This window comes from Lissotriton helveticus, chromosome 12 (genome assembly GCF_964261635.1).
Source record: "Lissotriton helveticus chromosome 12, aLisHel1.1, whole genome shotgun sequence".
NCBI classification, from domain to species: Eukaryota; Metazoa; Chordata; class Amphibia; order Caudata; family Salamandridae; genus Lissotriton; species Lissotriton helveticus.
Window position 1 is genome coordinate 277,075,426 of NC_136073.1, and position 23,665 is coordinate 277,099,090.

A 23,665-nucleotide genomic window follows, 5' to 3' on the forward strand; every position below is an offset into this window, starting at 1 on the left:
CTTTCTTTAGACATGGTCCTGGCAAACAATCTTTGTAAATCAGCTCTTAATTTGGCACAATAAGAAATTACACATTCCCAACTCCCCAACAAACGGTCCGATTTGGGCAGCCAAGGGGATTATGACGATTTCAGATCTCTACACGAACTCCAAATCGCTTTCATTCACCTCCCTACAACAAAAGCACATCCTTTCAAACATAGACTTCTATGACTTCCTTCAAATTGAAGCCAAGATATCTAAGCTTTGTCCCACTCATAATGCATTTAAACTACAGAAACTCCAAGTGATTCTTTTGAGTGGTTATGTTGCATCTAAATTTTATAAATTACTCACTGCGGCAGAAACCCCATGCTACCCACCCATAGCACAAAAATAGGCTCTGTACTTTTTTGATAGAGACCTTACTTTACCAAGCGAGAACGCCTGAGCGAAAATAGGATCACACTTACTGTGACATAAATTGAATCCCTCGCTGACCAAGTCCAAATTATTTGCTGCACGGTTCATGTACTGGACCCCGGCAAAATTGTTCTGGCTTAAATTCAGAGACACAAACACAAGCTGGGCTTGTGATTTGTCAAAGAACAAAGAACACATGTTCTCTTGCCCCCATCTGCGCATCTATTTGCGAGATATCTACCTCACACTATATAAAATATCCCGAACACTCATCTCACGGTCGTTCCCGCTTATTCTATTAGGACCACATTTTACAGATCTCCCAATCAATCTCTCTGATACGGATCTTTTCCTCCTTGACCTTTTACGCACTATCGCAATCAAAGTAATATTGATCGATTGGAAATCTAGTAACAACGTATCATACCACACCTGGTGGGCCTGGGTCACCAATCTAAAAAGTACACACATAACCCAATCTAGTAGCAAAGGCTCCCCTGTAACCTCCCAGCATATTTGGGAGACACTAGATCTTTATAATCACAAAACATCCCCTTAATGGGAAATCCCCTCATGTCCACAGACACTTTGTTCCTTGGCACTGCCCACAATTTAACACTCCTCCTATTGAATCACATGACACAGATTCCCCTCTCCGCCACCTCCCCTCTCCCATCCTTAGTTCTTGAACTAGATCACACTTACAATAATGTGTATTATACTCATATACTACAGACACACACCGCTTAAGACTAACCATATCCCCTACCACCTATTGCTATGTATCTTCTCCGCACAACAACGCTGTATCTTTAGACTACAATCCTTTGCTGCAATTTTTAGCAAATACCAATAGACCACAGCTGCTGATAATCATAAATAATGAGAAATATTACATTGCTGTACATTTCTTGACATTGATAATGATCCTTGTTGATTTCTCTCCTCTCCCTCCTTGTTTTCCTCTTTGTAATGGTTTTTGTATTACTAGAATGCCAATAACTTATTGCAAACAAAAAAAAACTGGCTTTATTCTCGACAATGTGTGCAAGAACCATTAAGGTAATCCAAGTGAGAGATTCTGTCCACATAACATTTCACAAGTTTTACTTCATAATACATGGGAAAGGAGCCATGTTTCCTTTTCAGGAATGTTGTCTTCTGTGCAACATAGGATTGTTCTATACTGCATACTGCAAACTGAGTCACACACAGGTACCTGGCTGAGTTCGAGAAATGGATGGATGTTCATAAAGGGTGATAACTGTGAGATTTTGAGTCGCAGCAGAAGGCAGTGAGCGTTTCTGACAGTGCCACTCATTGTGCAACATAAGTTGTCCTGACTACATGATCATCCAATTCTTGGTCTCCAAAGAATGCACAGTGCAATGGTTACACGTGCCAATTTCAATTATAATGCTATGGGAAAGTTTGTGAAGAAGGTACACAACAGTCTAAATATGGACAGTGCCAAAGGAAACGAAAATGCAGAGTTGTGTGTGCGTGTTGTAGCAGCATGATGAAGTGGGGAATACTAAAGTGCATGCAGAAGCAAAGAGTGGAAAGGCAGTGATGGAGAGGATTGAGGTTATGTGTCAAACATGCTAAAAGTTATGATAATTTGAAAAACAATAACTGATAATCCACAAACATAGAAGACTGATTACAATTTAGCATCTATCATTGGACACTGAATCAGTCAATCAGTACTTGTTAAGCGCGACTACTCACCTGTGAGTGTCTCAAGGCACTGGGGGTTGGGCTGCAGGTCTGACTGGGTGCTGCCGTTCAGTCGAAGAGCCAGGTCTTGAGATCCTTCCTGTTTTGGTTCAGCGATGGAGATAGCCTGAGGTGGAGAGGCAGGGTGTTCCAGGTTTTGGAAGCAATGTAGGAAAAGGATCTTTCTTTGGTCCTGGTCTTGCGGATTAGGGGGACTGTGGTAAGGGCCATTTGGGCCAGGTGTCTGGTGGGTACTTGGAATGAAAGGTGGTGGTTCAGGTATGCAGGTCCGGCGTTGTGGAGGGCTTTGTAGGCATGTATGAGGAGCTTGAAGGTGACTCTTTTGTTGGCCCGGGAGCCAGTTGAGTTCTCGTAGGTGTTCGGAGATGTGGCTGTGGCTGGGAATGTTGAGGACCAGTCTGGCAACAGCGTTTTGTATGTTCTGTAGTTTCCTGAGGAGTTTCTGGGGGACAGCTGCATAGAGTGCATTGCTGTAGTTGAGTCTGCTGCTGATGAGTGCGTGGGTAACCATCTTTTTGGCCTCAGTGGGGATCCATCTGAAGGGCTTTCGAAGCAGATAAAGAGTGTGCAATCATGATGAGGAGATGGCGTTGATCTGGTGGTTCATAGTGAGCGAAGAGTCCAGTATGATGCTGAGGTTTCGTGCGCGGTCAGTGGGTGGGTGGGGGGTCCTACAATTTAGCATATATCATTGGGCAGTGAATGACTTTGCTAACAGCGCACACCAACATAGAAAAGAGAAACAATGAGGCACTAAGGGGAATTAAATGCATCTGCTACTCACAGTATTATCTTTGTCAACTAAATTGTCTTCTGATAATAACTTTTAACTAATCTTACACTGGGACACATGAATACGTGGCACACTCTGTGTTCAGTCGATCCTCTCTTAAAGCTGGAATATGTGCACATATTTCTGAAATTTAGTGTTACAGATGGTCAAAAACTAGGATGCCTATGGATGAACTTCAGAAAGAGAAATGTTCAGGAAAAACCACAGAGGGGGAGATTACCAAGGCAAGTGATGTGGAGGGAAGAATGGGCATAGTTGTTGATGTATCTGTTTATGACTAAAAAACAGTGCCTACAAGCATTGACATTACTAATAGGTCTGCCTTGTTGTGGGTGTATGCGTTTGTTGTGTGGTTTATTTAGGTGCCAAAACACAAAACCCAGCTGGAGAAATCCTATTAACTGGTAGTGTGGCATGCTGTGTCAAGCACATGATTCTAGTTCACAAATACTTATATAGGCCAGTCTCTCATAAAGAAAGTCATACAATTGTCAACAAAGTCACACAGTTTCCACATATAGATCCCACATTAATAAAGATTTCCTAGTTTTGCTTCTTTGGCCACCCACCTTTTTTGAGATCCTCCACACTTTTCATCCTTTTACAAGCACGTGAGATTCACAACTCAGAACGTTGCACATAATTTAGGACAAATATAGGACCTTAGTTATTTAGGTTTCTACTTTGTACATTCGAAAGACATGGCAAACTGTAACCTGTGGCTAATTGGTTGTCAATGTTGGGTTATACAGTCAAGACAGGAGTGATGAAACACTAGATTTATTGATCTGAAGTATTTTTTTTATCTAATGCGTTGAACCTTTCATTTAGCGTGCAACTGCGGTTTGTCTTTCATTTCCACCCGGTGTATCACTTGGCCACATTGGCAGCACTCATCAGAACGCCGGCAGCAGTGCATTCTGGTGGGGTCCGCTTATTGCGTCAGTCCCCGTCACTCCATCATCATCCATGGCCTTGAAGCCCAAGCAAACAGAGCTCTTCTTGGTGTGGATAGCATGCTTCAACGCTGCGGGTGTACTGGAGGGCAGGCAAAGCAATGAAGGAGTGGGGGTATTGACATTTTGGCTGACGTATGTACTGGCAAGCATGACTCAACAGCAGAGTGAGAGAGGATGACACCAGGGTCATTAGACATGGCAAATATTTGATCAGACCACAAGCAAAGATCATCGAAAGGCCAGAGGGACTGGAAGGAAAGGTGGAAAGTAACATATCTAAATAGTGATTAGAGGCTGTAGGCAATAACATTGGGCGATACCAAAATAAGGTACATTTATAGACACCACATTTACCTGTACTAGTGCCAACCCAATTGTCTTTAGCTTAGTGCTTTGTTTTGTTGCTCTTGTCTAGCTCCAGTGCATAGCAGCACAATCTGTCACTCAGCCAGGATGGCTCAGTGCATTGAAAGCTCACCAGCGGAAGGTATGCTAACTTGCAAGTTCGATTGTAGGCTCATCCTTGTGGAATGCATAAACTGAATATTAGTAAAATTGTTAATTACAAACATCAATAGTATGGTATGACGTGCTACATCAAAAACATGTTGTTTTTTTCTAAAATACGTTCACTGACTGAACACCCATTGAGAGTTGCCGCTGATGCGTTCACAGCACCTCAATAACCACTCCCTGCCACCCAAGGCACAGATCTCTAAAGGCTTTGTGCTGGTGCAAAGTGGCAATACTGAATTACTTTTCAGCGCAAAATACGTTTTGCCCTGCAAATGTGATCATTTCACGGCGCCAAATCTACTTTGTGATGATTTCCGTCCAGGGGGAATTACTGGGGAGGACGAGGGCAAACACCCATAGGTTTTGACGGAACGTCCGACCAACTAAGATAGCCTGAGCTATCTTAGTTTCAAAAACTATCCCCTGCCAGAACTAGGAGCAAACTAAGAGGATTGTGTTGATTTCCCCAGACACCGACACGTCGCATGTGTGATGCAGTGCGCAGCACACATCCAATGTGTCTGACCCTTCTAGAACTGTCAACGCATAAGAGCATGGACTAGAAGGGTATACTTCAGGCACCGATCCTATGCAAGAAAGTTCACCCCTTTAGTGCCATGGAGTTACGCTGCTCACACCCCACGCAGTCTTTTTGAGCAACGCTGCAGGGGATGACAACAGCAACAGGCCAATCTTAGTAAGTATGAAGCTGTGCAGCGTTTTCACATCACGCAAACCAATGCAGCAAATGTAAATGCTCCGCTGCATTGCTTGAAATCCCAGTAAATCTGGGCCCTCGCCTTCTTAACACTCCCACAGCACTCCAATAACCCCCACCACTCTAGACTACACTTGCAAAGATACTTGTTATCCTACCCGAACAACTCCAGACTGTGAGAGCTTGTATTGTGTCATGAATTGATAGACTAAACATCAGCCTAGTTAAAATCTCAATCACACTAACAGCCCACCCAACACATTTTGTACCTACGGATCATTACTCCAGTAACCCCAACATCACGGCGGACCTATCCTGACCTGAAAACTTTAAACCCCACTACAATAACGTCCTCCTAACCATCACATGTTCTGCCACTCCAACAACACTAAAATAACCTTCATCAACATGGAGTCTACACGCTAACCTACCAACAAACGCCATTGCCCACTGCAAAAGCAATGCACAAACAACATAGCTTATATCACCTTGATACAACGTATAACCTTACCTCAGTACTAAAGCACCAGGTCATTCTAATAACAACCTCCAACAGAGTTCTATCATTTGATCAATATTAACAGCATCCATAAATTCTACATCTACCGCATCCCAAACTCTGTGGTGCCAATAGACCTCCTACAGTCTACAAACACAATTTCATCCAACATTCCTATTCTGTGTAAGACCTTTCACCTTTTACAAAAGCAGCACTACCTCTTCATCATCCCTTCACCAACACAGATCCTCCATCACCACAACACCTGATACAACAAAGCGCCAAGCCTGGCTGAAAACACCAATTACTCATGGTATTGGCCCTACACAATGACAAATTACAAACAATCAAGATCCTTTACAGCAGTAAGACCAGTCCGCTCAATTATGTACTCCTCCCATAATTAGGACATCATCGATATATGCAGCAAAGTCCTGCCACCCCCAGTTACCACCGCTAATATTTTGTTGATTTGCAGCACAAACTGCACATTAGTACAGTATGATCATACAGCACAGGTCATCCAAGTTTTGCTCTCCTGTACCTTGTACAGAAGACAATACAATACACTGCACCAGCGTCTCTTGTCGGGTGCACTTGGAATGGGAAACATGGGGATATCATATGCTCCCCTATCTTCTATCAAATCAATAGTGCACGACAATACACCCGTGTTCACGAGTCAGCCAATCATGAAGATGAGCAGGCATGAGAAACCCTCCTTTGTCTCAGAAGTTGTAGCACACACACAGCAAGTCAGAAAGGGTCTAATGTGCACCAGATCTTCTGATACTGGACAAGACAGTTCTGGGACATGGCTATGTCCCTTGAGGATTTGGAACAGGCTTACACTTGTTCTATGTATGTAGATTTTCCTGTGAATGTTCGGTTTCATAAAATGTGCCTAAATATTACCCTCAATGAACTGCTCCTACATATTCTTAACCCATGCTTGGTGTCTAAAACTGCACTGATACGCATTATGGGGAATCTACTTACTTAACCAACCAGAAAGCACTGAGGGGCTTCAACAGGGCCGGACTGGGAAACAAAAGTAGCCCTAGCAAATATGTTCAGACCAAGTACCCAAGATTAACGACTTTTATCTTTCCGTACTACTTTATGTGGATGATGCTGTATTAATGGTCTATACCTTGAATGCTTAACGCCAACTAGTTCACTCATTTGTGGACCTTATGGCTGACCTAGAATTGTGGACTAATTTTTCGAAATAATATATAATGACCTGCGGTCTGAAGTGTTCATGCATTGCCAGCATCGCTGCTGGCTCCAATCCTTTGTTCAATATTGATAATTTCCCATATTTGGGTATTACTATTAGTGCTGCTGGATCTTGGGCTCCCCATATCTCCCAAAGCAGGATAAAGCTCACAGACGCGTTAGGATCTATGTTGAGCCTCCCCAGTCTTGCGAGTAGAAAGTCTAACACCTCTGGTGCAGATATATAAAGCACAATGTACACCAATAGCATCATATGGGGCAGGAATTTGGGGCATTTTGGATTGCTCTATGTTGCAAAGAGAGGGAAGTAGATTTTGTAGAAAAATCCTGGTGGCTCCTATATCCACCTTTCGTCATATCTGCCATAAAGAGTTGGAACTGACAAACCTGAGTGACTTCATCCGTACGAGACCTGTCATATTGTGGTTATCCATCTGGCGATTGGAGGAAGTATCACTTACAAGAGACATAATAACGACTCCCTAGCTTGCGATAAGGGGTTATCAATACCCTGGCTGGCCCATGTTAAAAATACTTTGGAGGGAATCTGCATTGGCCATGCCTTTACGGAATCTACTATATGTTTCACTCTGGATAAAAAAATGGGTATTATGCTTATTAACGGTCAAATCTGAAGAAGGTAGGATCTTATCTGAGCCTTAACACCGGCGCCCATCTCTCTACTAGGTATATATGGGAGCCTAGAAGTAACTGGGAGCGCTCTTTACTCTTTCGCTTTAGGACAGACACTGCTAAGTTTTTACTACGTTTTCCTGCCGGGTACCAACATAACCTTGAACTGAGACTATGCCTGTGTAATGGAACCTCAAATCAATCAATGATGCATTTTTTATTTTTCTGTGGTTTTTATGAACTGTTTACACAACAGATTTTAGTGAACTTGCTGAAAGCAAGAAATGTTAGACAGTGTAATAAAGCGTATTCTTTTCTTAACCAATTATCGGACGAAGAGACAAGTATTAGTGTGGGCTCTTTCTTTGTGCAGCTGTTCGCTCACGGGATTCAATGCTTTCTTAAAATAATCTGATTGTACCACTTAGTCTATGTCGCTGATTGGATTGTATCATCGATCATTGCCTGCATATCTTCTAGGTCTACTAACTGACTTTGCATTTGTAGCTCATTAACTCTTTTATGATAATTGAATTAATGTATTTATTAACTTGTATTGAACTGGTCCTGCCGTTTGTGTGTGGTTTAAGGGTTGTTTTCAGCCCAATAAAGATTTTAAAAGGAAAAATGAATGAATGAATGAGTCAAAACTGACACTAGACGAAACTCCAATCTCTCTCCAGGAGGAAGAATTTAGCACCAGAGACATCTTGATACTTTTATTGTGCTGCTGGACATACAAGGAGCTCTGCGGTGGGTGCTATTAAAACCACAACATAATTCAAAACACAGTTTCCCCTTCCAGAGGCTGGAAGGTTGGGGGGCCGCAACAAGAGGTAGGAAAACAGCAGAAATGCTACGGTAAAATATATCCACCTAGGCAAGAATGCTTCAGCACAGGCACAGAACTCCAGAAATCAAATTAACACGGTCTATTCTCTCAGGCTCCGTCATCATCTCCCATCCCAGCTCTGGGAAGGTTCAGGGCAGCTATGCGCTTTATAAATCCATAAATCTTAAACATATTCACTCACAAAAAACGCTCACTCATTTGAGGAACGGACTCACTGTGACTGACTTTCTCTAGGGAGGGATGGGGTGGTGGTTCTCTAGGGGGGGAGAGGTGAGTGGGGGAGGGGGGTTGGGTGCTGTTGAGGGCAGCACCCAATACCACCTCATCCCTCCATAGAGAAAGTCAGTACATCAACACTCAACAACCTCCTGAAACATAACTTCTTAAACATAAAATGTTCTCCTAGACCAGCTAGAAGCGCATCTGCTCCACCCACCTACCCTCCAAACGACTAACTTCTACACCACAATGAACGGATTTGCCTCCTCATCGCAGTGTTTGCCCCTATCAAGAAGCGTATTATGTTCACAGAGATGTGCATAGCAGCATAGGACTGACAGCTCTCCACCATCACAACCCGTCACTAACATGATGGAGCAATTCAGCACACAGGGGGTGTGACCGTGTGCGGAATAACACTAGGATCACAGCACAGGGTTGATAATGAGGAGGCTTCCTGCAGGCCCACTGCTCGTGTGAGATGGTGGGGCTGCTGCGGAGTGATTCGGCACAAGCAACAAGCCTGCCGTGACTGCTGTAGCCCAGCCCCATCGGAAGGCCTCGATCTGTCCAGAAACTTGTAATATCCCGGTGGGCTTTGCACAGTTTGAGACGTCAAAATGTTCTCGAAATAGCAGTGCATGTGGACTGACTCTGTTCGGGGGCCTGGGGAAGGGCGTGACGCTGCAGAGGGGTATGGCAACGCGTCACCCAATCGAAAAGGAAAGTTTCTGTTGACGGCCGGACCGCGTGTTATGAAGTAAGAAGGGGCTGGGACGTGCATACTGTCGGGGAAACATTTATTGATCGGACGCCAAAGCTGCCCACTTCGTGTGTCTGTAGCTTTTAGGTCCACGCCCCCCAAACGTCTAGGAACGTGCTGTGCGTGCAGATCTGCAGAAAAACAGATTTAAAAAGAAAAGAGAAACGTGGGAACAAGCATTGGCAACGCGAAAAAGGTCTGGTTTGGACTCTGACTACAGGATTACATTGAGAAAAAAAACTGCAGTGAAAAACAAAACACTTTTGCTGCCCGTATACAATGCATCGACAACAAAGAAAATTGCCAGCAACATGAGGTGAGAAATAAAAAATTCCTCTAAGCGAAGCCAAAGGATGCCCTATGTATATTTTAAAGAATTGATACCAATAGGTCTAACAGGCTGTCAAACCAGAGCTAAAACATACATGCTTCAAGGGCACCAGTAAAAGGCCTCTATAACAATGGGCATTTAAGAGACATATACAGTGCGGCCAAACAGATACTGTACCTGGGCAAATACACCTATGCTACCATTGGGGAAAAAGGGCCTCCCCTCCCCACTCCGTCGTGTAGCACAGCCTGGGCTGTTGCAGCAGGAGCTGCTGTGGCATCGGCAGGGCAGTGTCTGGAGGGTCTTCTCAGCCACACCCGCGTTTTTAACACGTCTTTAAAAGACCATTTACAGGTCTTTTATGAACTGGTTATTACTTGTTTCTTTCAATGGTTCCAGTACCCCCTGGGTCCCCACTCTGCCTATTGCTTACATTTGTACTGCCATAGTGGCAGAACGCATTTAGTGAAAAGGCTTCTCAAGAGTAGGGATGGCACCTTCCCAAAAGAAAAATACCGGCCATTTGCTGTTGTTTGAAGAGTCTGCAGAGGGCTCACCTCGACACTAAACAGGGCTGTAAATAAAATGGTACTGTAACCATTAGTAACATGACTTTTCTGTCTTTGTTTCCTTTAATGATTAGTTATGGATCATTAATGCAGCCCTAGAACACATTTAAAAGTACTTTCTATTTAATTTTTGAAGTATGCCCAGATAAGTGCTAAAAAATACCGGCTTTATGTGATTTCGCTTATTTTTGTACTGGCCAGGACATCAAAATACCAGTGGTGTTGGCAGGAATCTGATCAGCTGGCAACACCAATCAGGAGACTGAAAGTTTGTTGCAGGTTCAGTACGTTATTTATTTCCTACACCCTCCATCCCTAATTAATGCCATAACATCAATAGTTTAACTTGTATCTGAAACCTACTCCAACCGTCATTACAATGCTGTGGTACTCCAGGAGTGTGGGAATACAACCTGCATTCAGACACCTTACTCCTCAGTCTTACCGCTCAACCTTCACTTTCACGCTCACCCTGTGCTCACAGCAATCACACTGCACTTATACCACTCACCATGCATGCACGTAATTCACCCTTCTCCTACCCTGAACTCACACAACCACACCATTCACCCTGCACTCATATGACACTCCACTAATTTGTCAACTTCACTGCTCACCCTGCACTACCAGTGGCCACACAGCACTCACGCCCCGTCCCATGAACTCACACCATTCTCCCTCCACTTACCCTGCAGTTACATGAGCACACCGCTCACCCTACACTCATAGTGATCACACTGCACTCACACCACTTACTATGCACTCACGCTTTTCACCCTGCACTTACACAAGCACACTACACATCCTGCACTTATGGGACACTTCACTCACCTATCACTCTCATTGCTCACTCTGCAATCTCACTCAAACAAGCACATCACTCACCATGCATTCATTCATTGCTCCTACTCTGCACTTTAATCCACACCCAAACTCATGTCACATCACTCACCCTGCAGTGACTCCTCTCACCCTACTCTCACACTGTCACATCGCTCACAGTGAACTCACATAGGCACTCCTGTCATTCACACAACTCACCCATCACTCACATGGACTCAGCACTAAATGTAAATGTAAATGTACAGGAATTTATATAGCGCAAATCACCGAGCGGTTTCTAAGCGCTTGCTTAGGGAACCCGTCCTGGTATTCCCCTGTGAGATAACCCCGGCAGGGTATCCGCAAGGTGAAAGCCAGGCATCCCGCCACGAGGGGCCGTTATGGAGATTAAGCAAGCTATTGCCCAGAGTCGCAGAGTGTGAACCCGTGAATCGAGTAGGCACCGGAGCGAGAATTGTCGAGTCCATGGACATTTTAGGACTCAAGACCCCGCCGAGCCGGGAATTGAACCCTGGTCCCGGGCTGACCTCTGCTTCCAGGTCTGCCTCCTCTAACCAGTGAGCCTGCACTCACACCACACAAACAAGCACAGCACTCACCTTGGAGTCACACCACTCACCTGCACTCATACAGAAAAACCTCTCAGCCTGCGTTCATATAGGTACTCTGTTCATCATGCCTACACACAGGGACAATAGTCTGCAAGAACTCATAGGGACGCACCACTCCCTCTGCACTAATTCCTCTCACCGTGCACTCACCAGTTACTCTCACAGATCCCCTTTCACTCTCGCTGCTCACCCTCTACCACACACAGGCACACCACTCACCATGCATTTACACTGCTCACGCCACCCTGCACTCACTCCTCTCACTCTGCACACACTCCTCTCACCCGACACTCACATTGCATTCAAGCAGCTCACTCAACACTGACATTGGCAAATTTTTCCCTCTACACTCACACCACTCATGCTGCACTCACTCACGTTATTCACTATCAACCAGCACTTACTAACATGAGCACAACTCTTACTCAGCGCATATAAAAATGACAACTCTCATGAATATACACATATTTCTACAAATTCACCCACAGAATACCTGCTCTTTCCGAAGTACTATGCCTACTTAATTCCATCTGCAACAACGGGGATGGCACAAGGAGGGAGATTAGGGCTAAGGCTTTGGGGTATGGTGCTGGATCGATGATCATGTGACACCTTTCCATTCACCACATTGCCTCATTCTGAGACATGTCTTTTTTTTAAAACATTGTAAGTTGGGTCTCAAAAACCCAAAAATGCAACGTGTTATTGGATAAAATCCATGGTTGCCAAAGAAGTCAGGCACTTCATAAGATCAGTCGGATGCTGTGATATTACATGTTAGAACGTGAATGATTTATTTTTCCAATACTGTAACTGCTTGATTCACACATGAAACCAAATAGAAACCCCGTACAGCTATTTTAGGAAAGTGCACTTTCATCCACATCATAACAAACATTGACATGGCAATATATTATTATTTTTGAATAGCTTATAGAGAATATGTTTTTTATTAAGCTTCACTAAAAGGCAAGGCAGGTAAAGCAGAAGCAGCAGGGCAAGCTTTTCTAACACAATAAAAGCAGATTGACTAATGGAAGTGTGAGTGGCAGTGCGTCTGTGTGTGAGATTGAAAGAGTGCAAATGCACAAAAGAGTGCAAGATAATGTGTGTGAGAGAGAATGTGTGTGTGTCAGTGTATTTGTGTTAAGCATGCAATTGTGCTGCTAGTCTGGCATACTGAAGGTTATTCTTTCCTTATGAACAACGTCACTAATAGAATAGAGATAGGAGGTGTTACCTATGGCAAATTTCAGGCCCTGACATGCTTCTAATAAGACACCATCATTGGCTGTGGGGACTTGAACTGTCTAATTGAGAAAGCTGCTAGCCCAGTCATATCCAACAGCAGGGACACAGTACACACCCCACCACACCTGGCTGAAGGCCATGACATGATGCACATAATACTTGGCACATGAGGTGGATCCATAGCAAAATGTTGGAACTGATATTTGAGGTAACTCTTGTCATAAGATTTCCTGTACTCATTTTAAAGGGGGTGTCAATGACAAAATGCTGACCCTTGTAAACCGGAGGGATTTTTTTTTTGAGGTACCCATGACCGTGGCTGAAGTTTCCATGGTACGTTTTTGGCTCAGCCATAATGTTGCACTTCTTGGCATAAAGGGCTCACCATGAAAAAATACTGACATTTGTATAGTAGAAGTAATTTCGGACTTAAGACATTTGAACACAGTTTTATATAGTGCAAACTTGACCTGAAGGTATATGGTATCAGAGCGCTTTACATGAGCACCAGTTGCGTTACATGAGGACACATTATTTTTTTGTTAGGCACAGGGAGATTAAGTGATTTGCCCACAATCATAGGATGTTGCGCGTCCCTTCCGAGACTCAAACCCGGTTCCTCAGATTTGAGGTCGACCACCCTATCCGTTAGGCCAACTCCTGACCCCATTTCTGTAAATGCTTGTCCTGCCCCATTGCTGTGAGCAGGACTGGCTTTAGGGTGGTGTGAACGGTGCAGCCGCACCTGGCATTGACTTTGGTGGGGGCCCTGTGTTTAAACATAATTTTTGGTTTAAAAACTCATGAACGTTCTTGTGCATCAAGCAGTTTTCAGGCAACAATAAAAAATGTCATGATAACTCTGTTGATTAATGTTACTACTAGTGAGAGGTTGGAATTTTGTCTAGTGGCAGTTTTGGCTCATCTTAAAGTAGGGCAGAGGGTTATTGTGACTGCTGCAAAGAACATGTATCATGCAGATCACAGAACTGAGTGTCAATGAGCCATGAGTAGCACTATGAAAACATGAAATGCACATCAGAGAGGGGCTGTGGAGAGATGAGGTGCACTGATGTAGAACGGTAGTGAGGGAATTCATGGAGAAGTAGGTTATGGGGGAGGAGAGCACCAAAAAAGACTGTTGTAACGGCCGACATCAGCAATTGAGCCGGCTCTGACTGGGAGTCTTATGGCCCCCACCTTCCCCTCGAACTTCGGGTCTAGTTTCACCCCTGCAATACATAGGTCATATCTCTGTCAGGAAGCATAAACAATATATCATCCAATGACCCACACACACAGGGCAAGGTCATCAGCAAACGTCAAAAGTTATTTAGTGCTGTGGGGAGGCCCAGATTATTCCCCCTCTCCCACCTATGCATTTGCAAAATGGGGTTTGCATTGCCACCACAAAGGAGCATGATGAACGTCTTTACTTAATTTGGAAAATAAATGAGCAACTGTTCCCAAAGTGCTGCTCGGAAGCTCACTGCCAGCGCTATAAAGACCAAGGTAGCGTAGTCCTGAGTCCATCTCAGACCTCTTTAATGTCCTGCCAGACACTCCCTGCCACTTTATCTTACGTGTGCAGGTTCCTGCTTTCTCCCTTTTTAGCTGTTTTTCTGTCTTTCTCTACCTCCTTTTTCCTTGTCAGTGTGAACCACAGAAGTCGAAAAATAAACCTGTCCTGGTAGCTTAGCACAAAAGCAGTCAGGCTTAACTCAGAAGCAATGTGTAAAGTATTTATGCAGCACTTGAACAGTGATGAAGGGAAAACACAACACAAGAAAAATCCCGAACCAATTTAGAAAAATATAGTAAAACGTAATTAATAAAATGACACAAAAACAACAAAACTGCATTCAGTAAGACTAAGTTCTGGGTGGAAATATGACCAAAAAGCACAAAGCACTAATCACTGGTATCTGTTCACACTGTACTGGGTCAAAGTCACAAGTTCAGGGCAACTGCGATGGAATGCAGGTCAGATACAGGGACTAGGTTCGCCCCCGTGAAGAGTTTACCTTCTTTGAGTCCATGTCCATGCGAGGAGCCCCAGATGAAGCTTCACGTTAGTGGGGGCCATTGTCCAGGTCCCGGGGGCTACTCTTGGGCATCAGAATTCACACGAGCTGAGGCCAACAGCAGGGCTCAGGCAGGTCCAGGTGGCGCTGGGCAATGTCAGGGTGGTCTCTGGAAGATTATTGAGTCCCTATAATTCATACAGGAGGTCAGCCTCCTGGAGTCACTTCTGAGGATCCTGGGATCAAGGCAAACAGGTCCAGTCTCCCTTTTTCAGACAGCAGGGCAGCCCTTCTTCTGAACCTTCCACAGATCCAAGAGTTTTGTGATGAAAAGTTCTGAAGGTGCTATTCTTATACCCAGTGCAAGCCTGTTAGTGGGGATGCTCCCTTCGTCTAACCTTTCTCTTTTCCTGGGTTGTCCCCAAACCTGACTTTACCATTAAAGAGGATTTTAAATTAAAATTCAAATGAATGTAAGAAGCTTTTCTCCATCTGCTGTCAAACTGAAGTTATCACTTATTAAGTATAATATGGTAACCCTGTGTTAGTCTATGGGAGAAATAGCCTTATTACAGTGAAAAACGACTTTAGGAGTTTTTCACATTGAGGACATGTAAAACTTAAATACACGTATCTTGCTGTTTAAATAACATGCATCCTTCCCCATGAGCCTGTAGGGCCTACTTTAGGCATGACTTATAATTATTAAAAAGGGTTAGGCCTCCCAAAAGATTGATTATGCCTGATCCAAATGTCAATTTCAAAATGCACCAGTCTGCAGTGGCAGGCCCGAAACATGTTTCACAGGCAACCTTATTGAGTGGTACAGAAACAAGGTGTGGCTGCCGACTAGAAGCAGTAAATGTACCTGCCTAGGTACGTGTAGTACCATTTACTAGGGATTTATACTTACATTTAATGTGCCAATTGGGCGTATACCAATTTTACAATGTTTAGGGGACAGCACAAGCACTTTGGGGCACATGCATCAATATTGCATTTTGCGATTCCTTAATTGCCAAAAATAAGGAATTGCAAACTGCAATGCATCAAGAAATCGCAAAAAAAAATAGCGATTTCTTAAAATGCCTTAATTGCGATTCTCTAATTGCCAAATTTCATAGGTCGCTGTCATGCTGAAGGGGGTGCGCAAGACTCTAGGGAAGACTTACCTGACATCTGTGCTCTCCATGCCACTGGAATCAAGCTATCCTGGCTGAAGAGGGGTGAACCGCCCAAACCGGTCCTAGGATGCTTTTTCCAGTCCAGGGAGGACCTGGCTTGGCAGTTCGGGCTGGACTGTTCCCATGAGGAATAGGGTCAAGACTGATTTGCATATGGCTGGGTTCAAACTGGTATGGCATGGTAAGCAAAAAACAATGAATTTAGGCCCAGATGTCTGTACTGGGGTGAATGTAGGACATTGTTCTGTATTCTGTCCATCAACTGTTGTTTTTGCATTTGTCACCCGAGTGTACGGGTATGCCCAGACGTGGGTCCCGTGCTCTCCATGGCCCTGGAATCAAGCTATCCTGGCTGGAGAGGGGTGAAACCCCAAAACCAGTACTAGGATGCTTGTTTCCAGTCCAGGGAGGACCTGGCTTGGCAGTTCAGGCTGGACTGTTCCCATGAGGCACAGAGTCAAACTGATTTGCATATGGCTGGGTTCAAACTGGAATGGCATGGTGAGCAAAAAAACTATGAATTTATGCCCAGATCTCTGTACTGGGGTGAATGTATGACATTGTTCTGCATTCTGTCCATCAACTGTTGTTTTGCATTAGCCTGCGAGACAGCAAATGAACGAAGAGAACTCCCAGCTGCACTCTTTGCCCCACCAAGCTCCAGGAGCAGCGTGGCTCTCACAGGTGTGTGAGCATATGCGGTTTTGGCAGGGAAAGGGCGGGGAAGTAACAGAGGAGTAAAATAGCACCAACGCTGTCAAAGGGGTTCTAATGCCTAATCTTAAATAGTGGAGTAGTAACTAATTTGCTAAGGACTATGGCGAATGAGTATGTATCCCTCATGGTTTTGAAGTGGAGTGATTTATTTTAGTTTGGGTATGCATGCTCTAATGCAGTGATACTCAAAGTACGGCCCAGGCATCTTTACATGAGCCCCCCAGTTGAACAGCAGCACGAGCTCCTCTTTAGTTGCTGAGCACTAACATTTCGAAGGACATTTTTAAATAAACGGCAAGTATTTATTAACCTGCAAAGAAATGCTTGGCCATTTAACATTTTATTAGACCTCCTTACACACTCCCTTACCTACCCAGACCCCTAATACCACCATGCTGCAGCGAGCAGTTGACTAAACTCACAGAGCATATAATTACCTCTGGAGTCTACCCAACCCCATGGAAATTTACTTCGGTTCTTCCACTATTAAAAAAACCCAATCTAGATCCACTAGATCCAGGAAGCTAAAGACCTATAGCCAGGATCCTGTTTGGCGCAAAGGTTCTTGAAAAACTGCTGAATAAACAACTGGCGCAGTTTGTTAAGGAGGCAGACATCCTGGACCCATCTCAGTACGGGTTCCGAGAGGGACATGGTACCGAGACTGCATTGCTGATGGCGGTGGAAGAACTCAGGAGTGTGCTGGATGCCGGAGGGAAGGCCGCCTTGATTCTGTTGGATCTTTCGGCGGCCTTCGACACGGTAAACCATGACACACTCCTAGACCGGCTGACAGCAGTGGGGGTCCATAAAGAGGCAAGAACTTTGTTGGCGTCATTTCTTAGAGACCGGTCCTTCACGGTGGAGACGGGGAACGCTAAATCCAAACCTTTCAACTCCCTGTGTGGGGTACAGCAGGGGTCCGCACCAAGCCCGACATTATTTAACCTATATGTCTCACCATTAGCTGAAGTTATTAGGGAATGTGGTTTCCTTCCAATATCATACGCTGATGACACGCAAATCGTGGTCACGATCTCTAAAGACACTTTAGGCACGGCTGATAGGTTCAGAAACTGTATGAAGCAGGGTAGCCACTGGATGGAAAGAAACTGTCTAAAACCTAACGGAGACAAAAGTGAAGTCATGATACTAGGGAGTAACACTGAAATTTGGTCTCTGAATTGGTGGCCCTCCAACCTTAGTAACTGCCCCACGCAAGTCGAGAAAGTAAAAAATCTGGGGATGTTGATAGACAATAAACTGACTTTCGAAGCCCAAGTCAATAAATTATCATCAACGTTGTGGTATACACTGAAAATGATTAGGAAACTAATATCCTATATCCCATTGGATTCTAGGAAAACAGTGGTTACCACATTAGCCTTATCGAGACTTGATTATGGGAATGCCTTGTTTGCCGGTATGCAGACCCAGCATTTGGCAAAACTGCAACGCCTGCAAAATTCAGCAGCTAGGCTGCTATTAAACATCCCCAGATCTGAACGCATGTCCCATCCTCTGAAATCTTTACACTGGCTTCCCATAGCGAAAAGGGTCAAATTTAAATCATTGTGCCTAACATATAAGGCGCTACAAGGCTCTGGATCTCTCTTTCTCAGAACACACCTGAAACCGTATATTCCAATAAGAGAATTGCATTCATCCCACGCCAAACTAATTCAGGTCCCCCGCTTCAAACAAGTGAGGTGGGGTGGCAGAAGTTTCTTACTGCATGCTGCTAAGAATTGGAATCAACTCCCCCAGATCATTAAAAGTTGTACCTCCTTGCTGTCTTTCAGAAAATTGACAAAAACCTGGCTTTTTAACCTATAATAATTCCTGCTTCTATTAGCACTGCTCACGTGTCCTCTGATTAGCGCTAAGACGCCCACGGGCATATGTGCGCTTTATAAAACTACAAATCAAATCAAATGCTGGCATCAGTGCAGCCCTAGGTCACACCACAGACCATACTTTGTGGCCCCTGGCCAAATGTTTGTGAGTACCCATGCTCTAATGAAAGTCTTTAAGTCTCCAGAACGTCAGTAAGACTAGTTTCTGCTCTGTAAGTAATCATCCACGTCAAACAAGAAGTGGGGGCAAGGGGGCACAGAGCCAGAAAAGGCAGAAGGCAGAGGTTGGAAGAAAGAGAGTTCTACCAGTCATAGAGAAAGAAACGAACCCATTAAAAGTCATGAACTTACCCGTGGCTTGTTTTTTTTTCCTTTCGAGGGTGCCGGCTGTAGGACCTCGGGACTGACCTAGAAGAAGGAAAAGAACCAGTCACCAGCCTGAAACACCACAACTGTCCTCAGAAATTCCCTAATCCTATGTACTCTGATCAGATAAAATAAAAAGATAACACTGCTCCTAAACAAACAAAGTGTGAAATGTTTTGCCTGTTAAGCAACAGTCGCTTACATAGGGAATTGGCACAATTTTATAAACATAACATACCTTGTGATAATGTGCTTTTACAATCATGTCCCCAGATTGTCCAATGACCCCATCAACAATACACTCGGCATATCCTCCAACAGCAGCTGACATACAGACCCCTTACCTCACCTCGACTGGGCATACAGATTCCAAGATACCAGACATTTCCTTTAGTCAGGAGGAGTTACACACCATGTGAAGGTGGGGAGGGGCAGCTTCAACACTCTCTTATACTAGTGCCCCAAATTCCCCATTCATGATGTTTTGGAAACAGTAATAAAAATGTGACGAAATCAATATGACGGATGAACTCTGAGATTCTAGACAATGATTCAGATGTACAATAGTTGGAGAAGGAAATGTATCTATTTTTTGCAGAAAGCACAAGCCCTATCACTTACTCAGTAACCTCATGGAACATGTTTAAATGGTCAATTAGATGCCAAATGATGAAATGTATGGCCACTAAAAATAGGGACATTAAAGAGTCCTTACACCAATCAACTACCACAATAAAGATGAAGGAGATAACCTTTCGACACTCCAGGAATGCTCACCTCTTGAATGAAATTAAACAACTGAAATAGAACTACAATACCATAATCAATAAATAGGCATATTTTTGGATGCATGTGCAAAAATTAGGGGTGGGCGTCAAATTCTGTTCTGCTCGTGGAAATTACGATATTTTGACATTTTCGCGGAGAGCGCGAAAATGCCAAAATTTCAGCGATCCGCGGTTTAGCGGAGATTTTTTCCATGCTCGCGCTTTGAAAATACGTTCTCGCATGCGCGATCGCCTTACCGGGATCCCCGCGTTAGCCGACGAGTTTTCCGATCTGTTCGCGTGCTCCACAATAAGCTGGTAGCCGGTCGCGCTATCTCGCGAGAGTTTACGACCGCGATCACGTCATTTGTCTCGCCATCTGACACCACGAGAGTATAAGATCTCGAACACGTCATTCTCCACCGCGAGCGAGAGCATGAGGACGCGAACATGTCAATATCCAACGCGACAGAGAGCGCGAGAAACAAGTCATATTGGACGCGATATCGACATCCGGCGGAAGTGTGGTGAAGCTCAAGAACTCGAACACGTAAAATTTTAAATCTGGAGAAGAATATTATCTCTAGCAGCATTAAACCTTCTCTAAATGATGATATGGATAAAAAAAACTCCTCAGATTGACATTTGGCTGTACTTTTTTGTGCAAGGAGTCCTTTTTTTTTTTTTTATAAATTTTTTATTTGTGATCGTTTTTTCAAGAGTGAGGAGGAAAGCGAGAAAGAGCAAGAGAAAGGATAGAAGAAGAGAGGAAGAAGGAACAGGTGACAAACCGCCACATATCCCCACACAGGGGTCGCTGAAAAGTGTGCCGTAAATCCCCAAGTCATATATGGCACCTTTTTGCGTGTCGGTGCCCATGGCAATGTTCGTGTTCGGCAATCAGTCCCGGAATGAGGGTGCGGCAAGTTTGTAGCCAATGGCCAAAGGATCACCAGAGAAGGCGCCCCTAACTAGGAGCTCCTTTATACAGGAGTGTCACAAATGCCACTTCCACAAGCAAAGCATGTCGCAACTAAGAACAAACTATAACGCCCCCCCAACACCCCTCAAGTCCCCCAGCCCCCCACTCCCCACCCTTCCCCCGGTGGTGGTGACCAACATCCACTCATCACAACGTCACATATGTAAACGGTTAGATTTGAAATAGGTGTAATGCACGTATTGCTGAGGGGCAGACCGCAGATGGCAGACCTCGGGATAAGAATCTAACCAAGGGACCCCAGGTAAACATGAAGTTTTTAAAATTCCCCAAAAATATATCGGACATTCTCTCCATACTCAGCAGCCGCCACAGACGCGCGTGCCAGAGCGAGATGGCCGGCGCAGATGGGTTCTTCCAGGCGGCCGCTAATGTCAGCTTGGCCGCTCCTAAACACAGCCATACCATGCGCTTGTCAGCTCTAGTCTGATGTTCCAACAAAGGGTCCCTAAGTCCCAGCAGTACATAATCCATTGAAGTCGGAACCGGATAACCCAGCATGTCCCTAATATGGGACAGGATCTCGGACCAAAAGGGACGGATGGTGGGGCAATCCCACCAAATGTGGCGGAAATCCCCCAACATCCCGCAGCCCCGCCAACACCTATCTGAGGTGGTCGGAAAAATTCGATGTAACTTAGAGGGATAAAGATACCAGTCATACAGAAGTTTTAAGTGAGCCTCCCTAAGATCTGTGGAATGGTTATGTGCCGCTACATCCCTCCAAAGGCTCCTCCACTCGCTGTCAGAAATGTCCCTGCCCAGGGTAGCCTCCCAGTGGTCCATGTAACGAGGGCGGGGGGAAACCGCGGTGTCCAGTAACAACCTATATATGAAGGAGATCGTTCCCTTCATCGTAGACGTGTGGAGAATAAAAGCCTCAAATTTCGTCAGTGGCCGAGTAGCGGCGTCCCCCACTGCAGTCGACGTCGCCCAGTGTAAGAGTTGAAGGTGTCGAAAGCGTTCAGTGGGTGGTACTCCATAATCTCGCATACAGTTTTGAAAGGTGAGAGGTGTCGCCCCATGAAACAGGTGAGTCAGAGCTCGGCAACCACCCTCCCTCCAAACGTCAAAGGGACTGTTAGTCAAAGCCGGAGGAAAAGCCGGGTTAAAATGTATAGGGGTAAATGGAGACGGGAAGGTAGTCCATCGGTCGTCACCACGAAGTGTGTCCCAGACCTTTAACACCGTGCTGGTCGGAGTGCTAATATATGCATTCCTGGGCCGGTCAGCTTTAGGCTTCCAGGCCAGATCCCAAATGGACCTTCCGGCCACACACCGATCCATATGGAGCCAGTGCTTTTCCGAAAGCTGTTGCGACCATTCAACCAGTACCCTCAATTGCGCCGCCTTATAATACAAGTGCATGTCCGGGAATCCCACCCCTCCCTCCGTTCGCGGACGACGAAGCACTGCGTACGAAAGACGTGCCCGGCCACCCTGCCACACATATTTCAACATCATAGTTTTAAGCCGACGGAAATAGTCTAACTCCACCGGTAAGGGCAATGCCTGGAAGAGATACAGCAGTTTCGGGAGTAGAACCATCTTGATCGCGTGTATCCTACCCAACCAGGAAATGTACCTCGGCTTCCACCGCTCAAGTTCAGTGCGTATCATCGCCAACATTGGTGTAAAGTTGGCCGAAAATAGGGCGCCTAGAGTAGATGTCAGATGGACTCCCAGATACAGCAAAGATGACGTCGACCATGACAGGGGGGTGAGCGCCCGCAGTCGGAGCACTTCTTCGGGGGGAAGAGTCAAGTTCAGAATATACGATTTGGTGAGATTGACTTTGAAGCCCGCCGCCGTCTCAAAATCAGAGAGCACCCTATGAACAGATGGTAATGACATCACTGGATCTCTAAGCGAGAGCAGTACGTCATCCGCAAATAACGAAATCTTATGCTGTTCACCGGAGAAGGGGAGGCCCAAGATATTGTCGTCTTCCCGAATCGCAATTGCCAACGGTTCGATACTTAGAGCGAAGAGGAGTGGGGAGAGAGGACATCCCTGACGCGTTCCACGTGAATGACGGAAGCGCCCGGATCTATGGCCATTAACCATCACTCTAGACATAGGGTTGTTGTAATTAGCCTCAATCATTTTTATGAAGCGGGGGGAAAATCCAAAGGCCTCCAGGGTGCGATGTAAAAAGCCCCAGTCGACGCGGTCAAAAGCTTTCTCCGCGTCGAGCCCCACCAAGACCGCCGGGATATGAAGTCTATTAGCCTTCTCGATCAGGTGGACCACCCGTCGCAAGTTGTCGTGAGTTTGCCGTCCTTTTATAAAGCCGGACTGGTCCGGCTGCACCAAAGCCGGCATCAAGTCCTGTAGCCTCCCCGCGAGGATAGACGAGTACAACTTAGAGTCCAGGTTGAGGAGCGCTATCGGCCGATAAGAAGCGCACTCGGTATGATCTTTCCCCAGTTTGGGGAGGACGGTAATCAAAGCTTCGGCCATAGTCTCAGAGGTTCTACCCTCCGACGCCATGGCATTAAAGAGAGAGACCAGGAAATCACAGAGGTCCGACGCAAACGTCTTGTAAAACAGGGCAGTGTAGCCATCCGGGCCCGGTGCCTTGTGAAGACATGCGTTACTTACCTGTAACAGCAGTTATCCAGTATTGGTGTCTTTCATGGATTCACATGCCTGAATCATTCCCCGTCGTCGAGACGGGAGCCTCCGGTACATAAAAAAGTAATGTCCTATAGACATACATAGAGAAAATAGGCCTAAGGGCCTCCCCTTAGTAGCCTTTCTTAGTCCTTATGTAAAAAGGACCAAACTCTCCCAGTCAGCCAATCAG

General features: G+C 45.2%; 1 long non-coding RNA gene across 2 annotated transcripts in view; it reads right to left on the reverse strand.

Annotated features, from left to right (window-relative positions):
• Positions 1-23,665, reverse strand: part of LOC144798689 (uncharacterized) — a 367,086-nt gene that overhangs the window by 101,625 nt on the left and 241,796 nt on the right. For both annotated transcript variants that reach the window (XR_013603615.1, XR_013603614.1), the window contains one exon: positions 19,075-19,131. This is a non-coding gene — a long non-coding RNA (uncharacterized LOC144798689). The remainder of the gene's footprint in view (positions 1-19,074; positions 19,132-23,665) is intronic.